General features: G+C 42.3%; 25 non-coding genes across 25 annotated transcripts; all 25 read left to right on the forward strand.

The window, feature by feature from the left end:
• Nucleotides 1–163: 163 nt before the first annotated feature.
• LOC145851555 (5S ribosomal RNA) lies at nt 164–282 on the forward strand. The gene has a single exon (XR_014373407.1). It is a non-coding gene; the product is annotated as a 5S ribosomal RNA (ribosomal RNA).
• Nucleotides 283–421: 139 nt separating this feature from the next.
• Nucleotides 422–540, forward strand: LOC145883726 (5S ribosomal RNA). The gene has a single exon (XR_014395302.1). It is a non-coding gene; the product is annotated as a 5S ribosomal RNA (ribosomal RNA).
• Nucleotides 541–949: 409 nt separating this feature from the next.
• Nucleotides 950–1,068, forward strand: LOC145857164 (5S ribosomal RNA). Its single transcript, XR_014378059.1, has one exon. It is a non-coding gene; the product is annotated as a 5S ribosomal RNA (ribosomal RNA).
• A 409-nt stretch (nt 1,069–1,477) lies between these two features.
• Nucleotides 1,478–1,596, forward strand: LOC145857165 (5S ribosomal RNA). Its single transcript, XR_014378060.1, has one exon. It is a non-coding gene; the product is annotated as a 5S ribosomal RNA (ribosomal RNA).
• A 139-nt stretch (nt 1,597–1,735) lies between these two features.
• On the forward strand, nt 1,736–1,854 carry LOC145850771 (5S ribosomal RNA). The gene has a single exon (XR_014372619.1). It is a non-coding gene; the product is annotated as a 5S ribosomal RNA (ribosomal RNA).
• A 139-nt stretch (nt 1,855–1,993) lies between these two features.
• LOC145883727 (5S ribosomal RNA) lies at nt 1,994–2,112 on the forward strand. The gene has a single exon (XR_014395303.1). It is a non-coding gene; the product is annotated as a 5S ribosomal RNA (ribosomal RNA).
• Nucleotides 2,113–2,521: 409 nt separating this feature from the next.
• On the forward strand, nt 2,522–2,640 carry LOC145882823 (5S ribosomal RNA). The gene has a single exon (XR_014394392.1). It is a non-coding gene; the product is annotated as a 5S ribosomal RNA (ribosomal RNA).
• A 409-nt stretch (nt 2,641–3,049) lies between these two features.
• On the forward strand, nt 3,050–3,168 carry LOC145882824 (5S ribosomal RNA). Its single transcript, XR_014394393.1, has one exon. It is a non-coding gene; the product is annotated as a 5S ribosomal RNA (ribosomal RNA).
• A 409-nt stretch (nt 3,169–3,577) lies between these two features.
• LOC145851556 (5S ribosomal RNA) lies at nt 3,578–3,696 on the forward strand. The gene has a single exon (XR_014373408.1). It is a non-coding gene; the product is annotated as a 5S ribosomal RNA (ribosomal RNA).
• Nucleotides 3,697–3,835: 139 nt separating this feature from the next.
• Nucleotides 3,836–3,954, forward strand: LOC145883728 (5S ribosomal RNA). The gene has a single exon (XR_014395304.1). It is a non-coding gene; the product is annotated as a 5S ribosomal RNA (ribosomal RNA).
• A 409-nt stretch (nt 3,955–4,363) lies between these two features.
• On the forward strand, nt 4,364–4,482 carry LOC145857166 (5S ribosomal RNA). The gene has a single exon (XR_014378061.1). It is a non-coding gene; the product is annotated as a 5S ribosomal RNA (ribosomal RNA).
• Nucleotides 4,483–4,891: 409 nt separating this feature from the next.
• Nucleotides 4,892–5,010, forward strand: LOC145857167 (5S ribosomal RNA). The gene has a single exon (XR_014378062.1). It is a non-coding gene; the product is annotated as a 5S ribosomal RNA (ribosomal RNA).
• A 139-nt stretch (nt 5,011–5,149) lies between these two features.
• On the forward strand, nt 5,150–5,268 carry LOC145850772 (5S ribosomal RNA). The gene has a single exon (XR_014372620.1). It is a non-coding gene; the product is annotated as a 5S ribosomal RNA (ribosomal RNA).
• Nucleotides 5,269–5,407: 139 nt separating this feature from the next.
• On the forward strand, nt 5,408–5,526 carry LOC145883729 (5S ribosomal RNA). The gene has a single exon (XR_014395305.1). It is a non-coding gene; the product is annotated as a 5S ribosomal RNA (ribosomal RNA).
• Nucleotides 5,527–5,935: 409 nt separating this feature from the next.
• On the forward strand, nt 5,936–6,054 carry LOC145882825 (5S ribosomal RNA). Its single transcript, XR_014394394.1, has one exon. It is a non-coding gene; the product is annotated as a 5S ribosomal RNA (ribosomal RNA).
• A 409-nt stretch (nt 6,055–6,463) lies between these two features.
• Nucleotides 6,464–6,582, forward strand: LOC145882826 (5S ribosomal RNA). Its single transcript, XR_014394396.1, has one exon. It is a non-coding gene; the product is annotated as a 5S ribosomal RNA (ribosomal RNA).
• Nucleotides 6,583–6,991: 409 nt separating this feature from the next.
• Nucleotides 6,992–7,110, forward strand: LOC145851557 (5S ribosomal RNA). The gene has a single exon (XR_014373409.1). It is a non-coding gene; the product is annotated as a 5S ribosomal RNA (ribosomal RNA).
• A 139-nt stretch (nt 7,111–7,249) lies between these two features.
• On the forward strand, nt 7,250–7,368 carry LOC145883730 (5S ribosomal RNA). The gene has a single exon (XR_014395306.1). It is a non-coding gene; the product is annotated as a 5S ribosomal RNA (ribosomal RNA).
• Nucleotides 7,369–7,777: 409 nt separating this feature from the next.
• LOC145857169 (5S ribosomal RNA) lies at nt 7,778–7,896 on the forward strand. Its single transcript, XR_014378064.1, has one exon. It is a non-coding gene; the product is annotated as a 5S ribosomal RNA (ribosomal RNA).
• Nucleotides 7,897–8,305: 409 nt separating this feature from the next.
• LOC145857170 (5S ribosomal RNA) lies at nt 8,306–8,424 on the forward strand. The gene has a single exon (XR_014378065.1). It is a non-coding gene; the product is annotated as a 5S ribosomal RNA (ribosomal RNA).
• Nucleotides 8,425–8,563: 139 nt separating this feature from the next.
• LOC145850773 (5S ribosomal RNA) lies at nt 8,564–8,682 on the forward strand. The gene has a single exon (XR_014372621.1). It is a non-coding gene; the product is annotated as a 5S ribosomal RNA (ribosomal RNA).
• Nucleotides 8,683–8,821: 139 nt separating this feature from the next.
• On the forward strand, nt 8,822–8,940 carry LOC145883732 (5S ribosomal RNA). Its single transcript, XR_014395308.1, has one exon. It is a non-coding gene; the product is annotated as a 5S ribosomal RNA (ribosomal RNA).
• Nucleotides 8,941–9,349: 409 nt separating this feature from the next.
• On the forward strand, nt 9,350–9,468 carry LOC145882827 (5S ribosomal RNA). Its single transcript, XR_014394397.1, has one exon. It is a non-coding gene; the product is annotated as a 5S ribosomal RNA (ribosomal RNA).
• A 139-nt stretch (nt 9,469–9,607) lies between these two features.
• Nucleotides 9,608–9,726, forward strand: LOC145850774 (5S ribosomal RNA). The gene has a single exon (XR_014372622.1). It is a non-coding gene; the product is annotated as a 5S ribosomal RNA (ribosomal RNA).
• Nucleotides 9,727–9,865: 139 nt separating this feature from the next.
• Nucleotides 9,866–9,984, forward strand: LOC145883733 (5S ribosomal RNA). The gene has a single exon (XR_014395309.1). It is a non-coding gene; the product is annotated as a 5S ribosomal RNA (ribosomal RNA).
• The last annotated feature ends 16 nt before the right edge of the window (nt 9,985–10,000 follow it).

Consider the following 10,000-nt stretch of genomic DNA (forward strand, 5'->3'; position numbering starts at 1 on the left):
TTATCCAACTACCTGTGCTAAAAAGTGATGGGAACAGTGTTTGTAATTTCTTCTACTTTTTCAGTGACACAAAGTTCAAGCTGCTTATCTAATTGGTGAAAATGCAATGTCTGTTTATCACACTCACTTTGACTATATATGTTGTAGCAAGAGATTGATTCTCGCTTACGGCCATACCAGCCTGGGTACGCCCGATCTTGTCTGATCTCGGAAGCTAAGCAGGGTCGGGCCTGGTTAGTACTTGGATTGGAGACTGCCTGGGAATACCAGGTGCTGTAAGCATTTTGTCCACGAGGGTGTGCTCTTGCACTATTTCATCAGCAACACTGCCTTGTAGTAAGCATTTAATGATGAATTGACTAAATGTCTGTTTTATCAGACTCACTTTGACTATATATGTTGTAGCAAGAGATTGATTCTCGCTTACGGCCATATCAGCCTGGGTACGCCCGATCTCGTCTGATCTCGGAAGCTAAGCAGGGTCGGGCCTGGTTAGTACTTGGATGGGAGACCGCCTGGGAATACCAGGTGCTGTAAGCATTTTGTCCACGAGGGTGTGCTCTTGCACTATTTCATCAGCAACACTGCCTTGTAGTAAGCATTTAATGATGAATTGACAAAATGCAGCTTCCTGCCTTTTTAATAGGATCAAATTTCCTTGTGTTTTCAATTAGCATCTGCCTTGTATTTATAAGACAAACAAGAATATTGTTGCTGAATGCAGCTTGTGTGTGCTTTATGCTCCTTTGCCCTGTTCAAATGATGAAAGGAAATAAAGTTTGTATTTTATCCAACTACCTGTGCTAAAAAGTGATGGGAACAGTGTTTGTAATTTCTTCTACTTTTTCAGTGACACAAAGTTCAAGCTGCTTATCTAATTGGTGAAAATGCAATATCTGTTTATCACACTCACTTTGACTATATATGTTGTAGCAAGAGATTGTTTCTCGCTTACGGCCATACCAGCCTGGGTACGCCCGATCTCGTCTGATCTCGGAAGCTAAGCAGGGTCGGGCCTGGTTAGTACTTGGATGGGAGACCGCCTGGGAATACCAGGTGCTGTAAGCATTTTGTCCACGAGGGTGTGCTCTTGCACTATTTCATCAGCAACACTGCCTTGTAGTAAGCATTTAATGATGAATTGACAAAATGCAGCTTCCTGCCTTTTTAATAGGATCAAATTTCCTTGTGTTTTCAATTAGCATCTGCCTTGTATTTATAAGACAAACAAGAATATTGTTGCTGAATGCAGCTTGTGTGTGCTTTATGCTCCTTTGCCCTGTTCAAATGATGAAAGGAAATAAAGTTTGTATTTTATCCAACTACCTGTGCTAAAAAGTGATGGGAACAGTGTTTGTAATTTCTTCTACTTTTTCAGTGACACAAAGTTCAAGCTGCTTATCTAATTGGTGAAAATGCAATATCTGTTTATCATACTCACTTTGACTATATATGTTGTAGCAAGAGATTGTTTCTCGCTTACGGCCATACCAGCCTGGGTACGCCCGATCTCGTCTGATCTCGGAAGCTAAGCAGGGTCGGGCCTGGTTAGTACTTGGATGGGAGACCGCCTGGGAATACCAGGTGCTGTAAGCATTTTGTCCACGAGGGTGTGCTCTTGCACTATTTCATCAGCAACACTGCCTTGTAGTAAGCATTTAATGATGAATTGACTAAATGTCTGTTTTATCAGACTCACTTTGACTATATATGTTGTAGCAAGAGATTGATTCTCGCTTACGGCCATATCAGCCTGGGTACGCCCGATCTCGTCTGATCTCGGAAGCTAAGCAGGGTCGGGCCTGGTTAGTAATTGGATGGGAGACCGCCTGGGAATACCAGGTGCTGTAAGCATTTTGTCCACGAGGGTGTGCTCTTGCACTATTTCATCAGCAACACTGCCTTGTAGTAAGCATTTAATGATGAATTGACTAAATGTCTGTTTTATCAGACTCACTTTGACTATATATGTTGTAGCAAGAGATTGATTCTCGCTTACGGCCATATCAGCCTGGGTACGCCCGATCTCGTCTGATCTCGGAAGCTAAGCAGGGTCGGGCCTGGTTAGTACTTGGATGGGAGACCGCCTGGGAATACCAGGTGCTGTAAGCATTTTGTCCACGAGGGTGTGCTCTTGCACTATTTCATCAGCAACACTGCCTTGTAGTAAGCATTTAATGATGAATTGACAAAATGCAGCTTCCTGCCTTTTTAATAGGATCAAATTTCCTTGTGTTTTCAATTAGCATCTGCCTTGTATTTATAAGACAAACAAGAATATTGTTGCTGAATGCAGCTTGTGTGTGCTTTATGCTCCTTTGCCCTGTTCAAATGATGAAAGGAAATAAAGTTTGTATTTTATCCAACTACCTGTGCTAAAAAGTGATGGGAACAGTGTTTGTAATTTCTTCTACTTTTTCAGTGACACAAAGTTCAAGCTGCTTATCTAATTGGTGAAAATGCAATGTCTGTTTATCACACTCACTTTGACTATATATGTTGTAGCAAGAGATTGATTCACGCTTACGGCCATATCAGCCTGGGGACACCCGATCTCGTCTGATCTCGGAAGCTAAGCAGGGTCGGGCCTGGTTAGTACTTGGATGGGAGACCGCCTGGGAATACCAGGTGCTGTAAGCATTTTGTCCACGAGGGTGTGCTCTTGCACTATTTCATCAGCAACACTGCCTTGTAGTAAGCATTTAATGATGAATTGACAAAATGCAGCTTCCTGCCTTTTTAATAGGATCAAATTTCCTTGTGTTTTCAATTAGCATCTGCCTTGTATTTAGAAGACAAACAAGAATATTGTTGCTGAATGCAGCTTGTGTGTGCTTTATGCTCCTTTGCCCTGTTCAAATGATGAAAGGAAATAAAGTTTGTATTTTATCCAACTACCTGTGCTAAAAAGTGATGGGAACAGTGTTTGTAATTTCTTCTACTTTTTCAGTGACACAAAGTTCAAGCTGCTTATCTAATTGGTGAAAATGCAATGTCTGTTTATCACACTCACTTTGACTATATATGTTGTAGCAAGAGATTGATTCACGCTTACGGCCATATCAGCCTGGGGACACCCGATCTCGTCTGATCTCGGAAGCTAAGCAGGGTCGGGCCTGGTTAGTACTTGGATGGGAGACCGCCTGGGAATACCAGGTGCTGTAAGCATTTTGTCCACGAGGGTGTGCTCTTGCACTATTTCATCAGCAACACTGCCTTGTAGTAAGCATTTAATGATGAATTGACAAAATGCAGCTTCCTGCCTTTTTAATAGGATCAAATTTCCTTGTGTTTTCAATTAGCATCTGCCTCGTATTTATAAGACAAACAAGAATATTGTTGCTGAATGCAGCTTGTGTGTGCTTTATGCTCCTTTGCCCTGTTCAAATGATGAAAGGAAATAAAGTTTGTATTTTATCCAACTACCTGTGCTAAAAAGTGATGGGAACAGTGTTTGTAATTTCTTCTACTTTTTCAGTGACACAAAGTTCAAGCTGCTTATCTAATTGGTGAAAATGCAATGTCTGTTTATCACACTCACTTTGACTATATATGTTGTAGCAAGAGATTGATTCTCGCTTACGGCCATACCAGCCTGGGTACGCCCGATCTTGTCTGATCTCGGAAGCTAAGCAGGGTCGGGCCTGGTTAGTACTTGGATTGGAGACTGCCTGGGAATACCAGGTGCTGTAAGCATTTTGTCCACGAGGGTGTGCTCTTGCACTATTTCATCAGCAACACTGCCTTGTAGTAAGCATTTAATGATGAATTGACTAAATGTCTGTTTTATCAGACTCACTTTGACTATATATGTTGTAGCAAGAGATTGATTCTCGCTTACGGCCATATCAGCCTGGGTACGCCCGATCTCGTCTGATCTCGGAAGCTAAGCAGGGTCGGGCCTGGTTAGTACTTGGATGGGAGACCGCCTGGGAATACCAGGTGCTGTAAGCATTTTGTCCACGAGGGTGTGCTCTTGCACTATTTCATCAGCAACACTGCCTTGTAGTAAGCATTTAATGATGAATTGACAAAATGCAGCTTCCTGCCTTTTTAATAGGATCAAATTTCCTTGTGTTTTCAATTAGCATCTGCCTTGTATTTATAAGACAAACAAGAATATTGTTGCTGAATGCAGCTTGTGTGTGCTTTATGCTCCTTTGCCCTGTTCAAATGATGAAAGGAAATAAAGTTTGTATTTTATCCAACTACCTGTGCTAAAAAGTGATGGGAACAGTGTTTGTAATTTCTTCTACTTTTTCAGTGACACAAAGTTCAAGCTGCTTATCTAATTGGTGAAAATGCAATATCTGTTTATCACACTCACTTTGACTATATATGTTGTAGCAAGAGATTGTTTCTCGCTTACGGCCATACCAGCCTGGGTACGCCCGATCTCGTCTGATCTCGGAAGCTAAGCAGGGTCGGGCCTGGTTAGTACTTGGATGGGAGACCGCCTGGGAATACCAGGTGCTGTAAGCATTTTGTCCACGAGGGTGTGCTCTTGCACTATTTCATCAGCAACACTGCCTTGTAGTAAGCATTTAATGATGAATTGACAAAATGCAGCTTCCTGCCTTTTTAATAGGATCAAATTTCCTTGTGTTTTCAATTAGCATCTGCCTTGTATTTATAAGACAAACAAGAATATTGTTGCTGAATGCAGCTTGTGTGTGCTTTATGCTCCTTTGCCCTGTTCAAATGATGAAAGGAAATAAAGTTTGTATTTTATCCAACTACCTGTGCTAAAAAGTGATGGGAACAGTGTTTGTAATTTCTTCTACTTTTTCAGTGACACAAAGTTCAAGCTGCTTATCTAATTGGTGAAAATGCAATATCTGTTTATCATACTCACTTTGACTATATATGTTGTAGCAAGAGATTGTTTCTCGCTTACGGCCATACCAGCCTGGGTACGCCCGATCTCGTCTGATCTCGGAAGCTAAGCAGGGTCGGGCCTGGTTAGTACTTGGATGGGAGACCGCCTGGGAATACCAGGTGCTGTAAGCATTTTGTCCACGAGGGTGTGCTCTTGCACTATTTCATCAGCAACACTGCCTTGTAGTAAGCATTTAATGATGAATTGACTAAATGTCTGTTTTATCAGACTCACTTTGACTATATATGTTGTAGCAAGAGATTGATTCTCGCTTACGGCCATATCAGCCTGGGTACGCCCGATCTCGTCTGATCTCGGAAGCTAAGCAGGGTCGGGCCTGGTTAGTAATTGGATGGGAGACCGCCTGGGAATACCAGGTGCTGTAAGCATTTTGTCCACGAGGGTGTGCTCTTGCACTATTTCATCAGCAACACTGCCTTGTAGTAAGCATTTAATGATGAATTGACTAAATGTCTGTTTTATCAGACTCACTTTGACTATATATGTTGTAGCAAGAGATTGATTCTCGCTTACGGCCATATCAGCCTGGGTACGCCCGATCTCGTCTGATCTCGGAAGCTAAGCAGGGTCGGGCCTGGTTAGTACTTGGATGGGAGACCGCCTGGGAATACCAGGTGCTGTAAGCATTTTGTCCACGAGGGTGTGCTCTTGCACTATTTCATCAGCAACACTGCCTTGTAGTAAGCATTTAATGATGAATTGACAAAATGCAGCTTCCTGCCTTTTTAATAGGATCAAATTTCCTTGTGTTTTCAATTAGCATCTGCCTTGTATTTATAAGACAAACAAGAATATTGTTGCTGAATGCAGCTTGTGTGTGCTTTATGCTCCTTTGCCCTGTTCAAATGATGAAAGGAAATAAAGTTTGTATTTTATCCAACTACCTGTGCTAAAAAGTGATGGGAACAGTGTTTGTAATTTCTTCTACTTTTTCAGTGACACAAAGTTCAAGCTGCTTATCTAATTGGTGAAAATGCAATGTCTGTTTATCACACTCACTTTGACTATATATGTTGTAGCAAGAGATTGATTCACGCTTACGGCCATATCAGCCTGGGGACACCCGATCTCGTCTGATCTCGGAAGCTAAGCAGGGTCGGGCCTGGTTAGTACTTGGATGGGAGACCGCCTGGGAATACCAGGTGCTGTAAGCATTTTGTCCACGAGGGTGTGCTCTTGCACTATTTCATCAGCAACACTGCCTTGTAGTAAGCATTTAATGATGAATTGACAAAATGCAGCTTCCTGCCTTTTTAATAGGATCAAATTTCCTTGTGTTTTCAATTAGCATCTGCCTTGTATTTAGAAGACAAACAAGAATATTGTTGCTGAATGCAGCTTGTGTGTGCTTTATGCTCCTTTGCCCTGTTCAAATGATGAAAGGAAATAAAGTTTGTATTTTATCCAACTACCTGTGCTAAAAAGTGATGGGAACAGTGTTTGTAATTTCTTCTACTTTTTCAGTGACACAAAGTTCAAGCTGCTTATCTAATTGGTGAAAATGCAATGTCTGTTTATCACACTCACTTTGACTATATATGTTGTAGCAAGAGATTGATTCACGCTTACGGCCATATCAGCCTGGGGACACCCGATCTCGTCTGATCTCGGAAGCTAAGCAGGGTCGGGCCTGGTTAGTACTTGGATGGGAGACCGCCTGGGAATACCAGGTGCTGTAAGCATTTTGTCCACGAGGGTGTGCTCTTGCACTATTTCATCAGCAACACTGCCTTGTAGTAAGCATTTAATGATGAATTGACAAAATGCAGCTTCCTGCCTTTTTAATAGGATCAAATTTCCTTGTGTTTTCAATTAGCATCTGCCTCGTATTTATAAGACAAACAAGAATATTGTTGCTGAATGCAGCTTGTGTGTGCTTTATGCTCCTTTGCCCTGTTCAAATGATGAAAGGAAATAAAGTTTGTATTTTATCCAACTACCTGTGCTAAAAAGTGATGGGAACAGTGTTTGTAATTTCTTCTACTTTTTCAGTGACACAAAGTTCAAGCTGCTTATCTAATTGGTGAAAATGCAATGTCTGTTTATCACACTCACTTTGACTATATATGTTGTAGCAAGAGATTGATTCTCGCTTACGGCCATACCAGCCTGGGTACGCCCGATCTTGTCTGATCTCGGAAGCTAAGCAGGGTCGGGCCTGGTTAGTACTTGGATTGGAGACTGCCTGGGAATACCAGGTGCTGTAAGCATTTTGTCCACGAGGGTGTGCTCTTGCACTATTTCATCAGCAACACTGCCTTGTAGTAAGCATTTAATGATGAATTGACTAAATGTCTGTTTTATCAGACTCACTTTGACTATATATGTTGTAGCAAGAGATTGATTCTCGCTTACGGCCATATCAGCCTGGGTACGCCCGATCTCGTCTGATCTCGGAAGCTAAGCAGGGTCGGGCCTGGTTAGTACTTGGATGGGAGACCGCCTGGGAATACCAGGTGCTGTAAGCATTTTGTCCACGAGGGTGTGCTCTTGCACTATTTCATCAGCAACACTGCCTTGTAGTAAGCATTTAATGATGAATTGACAAAATGCAGCTTCCTGCCTTTTTAATAGGATCAAATTTCCTTGTGTTTTCAATTAGCATCTGCCTTGTATTTATAAGACAAACAAGAATATTGTTGCTGAATGCAGCTTGTGTGTGCTTTATGCTCCTTTGCCCTGTTCAAATGATGAAAGGAAATAAAGTTTGTATTTTATCCAACTACCTGTGCTAAAAAGTGATGGGAACAGTGTTTGTAATTTCTTCTACTTTTTCAGTGACACAAAGTTCAAGCTGCTTATCTAATTGGTGAAAATGCAATATCTGTTTATCACACTCACTTTGACTATATATGTTGTAGCAAGAGATTGTTTCTCGCTTACGGCCATACCAGCCTGGGTACGCCCGATCTCGTCTGATCTCGGAAGCTAAGCAGGGTCGGGCCTGGTTAGTACTTGGATGGGAGACCGCCTGGGAATACCAGGTGCTGTAAGCATTTTGTCCACGAGGGTGTGCTCTTGCACTATTTCATCAGCAACACTGCCTTGTAGTAAGCATTTAATGATGAATTGACAAAATGCAGCTTCCTGCCTTTTTAATAGGATCAAATTTCCTTGTGTTTTCAATTAGCATCTGCCTTGTATTTATAAGACAAACAAGAATATTGTTGCTGAATGCAGCTTGTGTGTGCTTTATGCTCCTTTGCCCTGTTCAAATGATGAAAGGAAATAAAGTTTGTATTTTATCCAACTACCTGTGCTAAAAAGTGATGGGAACAGTGTTTGTAATTTCTTCTACTTTTTCAGTGACACAAAGTTCAAGCTGCTTATCTAATTGGTGAAAATGCAATATCTGTTTATCATACTCACTTTGACTATATATGTTGTAGCAAGAGATTGTTTCTCGCTTACGGCCATACCAGCCTGGGTACGCCCGATCTCGTCTGATCTCGGAAGCTAAGCAGGGTCGGGCCTGGTTAGTACTTGGATGGGAGACCGCCTGGGAATACCAGGTGCTGTAAGCATTTTGTCCACGAGGGTGTGCTCTTGCACTATTTCATCAGCAACACTGCCTTGTAGTAAGCATTTAATGATGAATTGACTAAATGTCTGTTTTATCAGACTCACTTTGACTATATATGTTGTAGCAAGAGATTGATTCTCGCTTACGGCCATATCAGCCTGGGTACGCCCGATCTCGTCTGATCTCGGAAGCTAAGCAGGGTCGGGCCTGGTTAGTAATTGGATGGGAGACCGCCTGGGAATACCAGGTGCTGTAAGCATTTTGTCCACGAGGGTGTGCTCTTGCACTATTTCATCAGCAACACTGCCTTGTAGTAAGCATTTAATGATGAATTGACTAAATGTCTGTTTTATCAGACTCACTTTGACTATATATGTTGTAGCAAGAGATTGATTCTCGCTTACGGCCATATCAGCCTGGGTACGCCCGATCTCGTCTGATCTCGGAAGCTAAGCAGGGTCGGGCCTGGTTAGTACTTGGATGGGAGACCGCCTGGGAATACCAGGTGCTGTAAGCATTTTGTCCACGAGGGTGTGCTCTTGCACTATTTCATCAGCAACACTGCCTTGTAGTAAGCATTTAATGATGAATTGACAAAATGCAGCTTCCTGCCTTTTTAATAGGATCAAATTTCCTTGTGTTTTCAATTAGCATCTGCCTTGTATTTATAAGACAAACAAGAATATTGTTGCTGAATGCAGCTTGTGTGTGCTTTATGCTCCTTTGCCCTGTTCAAATGATGAAAGGAAATAAAGTTTGTATTTTATCCAACTACCTGTGCTAAAAAGTGATGGGAACAGTGTTTGTAATTTCTTCTACTTTTTCAGTGACACAAAGTTCAAGCTGCTTATCTAATTGGTGAAAATGCAATGTCTGTTTATCACACTCACTTTGACTATATATGTTGTAGCAAGAGATTGATTCACGCTTACGGCCATATCAGCCTGGGGACACCCGATCTCGTCTGATCTCGGAAGCTAAGCAGGGTCGGGCCTGGTTAGTACTTGGATGGGAGACCGCCTGGGAATACCAGGTGCTGTAAGCATTTTGTCCACGAGGGTGTGCTCTTGCACTATTTCATCAGCAACACTGCCTTGTAGTAAGCATTTAATGATGAATTGACTAAATGTCTGTTTTATCAGACTCACTTTGACTATATATGTTGTAGCAAGAGATTGATTCTCGCTTACGGCCATATCAGCCTGGGTACGCCCGATCTCGTCTGATCTCGGAAGCTAAGCAGGGTCGGGCCTGGTTAGTAATTGGATGGGAGACCGCCTGGGAATACCAGGTGCTGTAAGCATTTTGTCCACGAGGGTGTGCTCTTGCACTATTTCATCAGCAACACTGCCTTGTAGTAAGCATTTAATCATGAATTGACTAAATGTCTGTTTTATCAGACTCACTTTGACTATATATGTTGTAGCAAGAGATTGATTCTCGCTTACGGCCATATCAGCCTGGGTACGCCCGATCTCGTCTGATCTCGGAAGCTAAGCAGGGTCGGGCCTGGTTAGTACTTGGATGGGAGACCGCCTGGGAATACCAGGTGCTGTAAGCATTTTGTCCACGAGGGT

Source organism: Salmo salar, chromosome 08, assembly GCF_965601325.2.
Source record: "Salmo salar chromosome 08, fSalSal1, whole genome shotgun sequence".
Taxonomy (NCBI): Eukaryota; Metazoa; Chordata; class Actinopteri; order Salmoniformes; family Salmonidae; genus Salmo; species Salmo salar.